Raw genomic sequence first — 1,361 nt, 5'->3', positions numbered from 1 at the left:
ACTTTTTAAACCACTACTTGAGCCTATATGTGTGTGTGTCTATCTGTGTCTCTGTGTGTGTATATATAGAGGGCCTACAGGTTGCAACCTCTATTAGAAGATTTCCTACACTGACACCCATTAACGTGGAGGGGGACACATAGGGCTGTACCACTCAGTCATAAAGTTTGGATTTGTTTACAGATTTCTTTACTTGCTCATTCTAGGTATTTGGGCAATCACCTTAGACTCCATATAGAAGATCCAGTTGTTTTTTTTAAGAAATGACTGACCAATCGGTTTTCCAACAATTTTTATTGCAACTTTAAGTACAATTTTGATATTTTTATTGCAACTTTAAGGACACTTTTTAAACAATTTTTATTGCAACTTTAATAACAGTACCCAAATGTGCTATTATTGTCCAACAGTGTTACATTACAAGACATTCTAGGGCAATAGTGGCACCTTTGTTCTCCAGGAACTATTATTGTAATTTTTCTTTATACCATTTATATATCATGTGGATATATAAATACATCCTCTTCTCAGATACAAAATCTTCTGTCCTGTGAAATTTTAAATCCAATTAAAAAAGAAAAAAAAAGAATGAGCATGACTTCAAATTCAACAAGTATAGAGGACCTTGGTGTGATTGGTCTTTTTGTTTATTTATTTCTTCTTATTCAGTTCTCATCACAACTCTACAGGGAAGGAAAGGTGGTCCTCATATCTCCATTTTACATGTGTGGTCATTGAGGATCAGAAGAACTTAAGTCCCCTGTATCACATTTCTATGAAGTGCCTGGCACAAGTCAAGCCCAGTCATCTGCCTCTGAGTCTCATACTGTCCCAACTACACTGATGTATTCCGAGGTCCCTCGGAACTGAGCACCTGACCACCTTATGGGGCAGATGAGATCTAGTTCCCAAACAGGTTGGCAGGTTTAGAAGCTTGAACAGAGGGAGAGCCTGGATTCCATCTCCCTGAAGTTCAAAAACAAGCTGGCATGGGGCAAATGGTAAATAAAGTTTTATTTGTTAATGGCTCTTTAGTTTTAGATCACTTAACATTTACTTTTAATTAATTTCTTTAAATTAGGTGACTCATACTTGTAAATATTTGCTTTTCTGTGATAAGCTTTTATTTAAATTATTAAAGCTACACCTTCGTGACTGATTTTACGAATTGAGGTTGTTGCTATCCTGATAATAGAATGCATCTGATAAAAGGGGGAAAAATCATTTCATATTGGTACATATACCAGCACCAAATATGACTGAGAGCAAAGCAGCGCTCGAAGAAGAGAAGAGAAGGTTAATTTTCAGTTTTCTTTGAATTGTTCAAGGAATAAATCAATAAATCAGGGAGTTAGAGAACA

The sequence above is a fragment of the Galeopterus variegatus genome, unplaced genomic scaffold, assembly GCF_000696425.1.
Source record: "Galeopterus variegatus unplaced genomic scaffold, G_variegatus-3.0.2 Scaffold149, whole genome shotgun sequence".
Classification (NCBI taxonomy): Eukaryota; Metazoa; Chordata; class Mammalia; order Dermoptera; family Cynocephalidae; genus Galeopterus; species Galeopterus variegatus.
Note: the sequence above shows the minus strand (reverse complement) of the source record.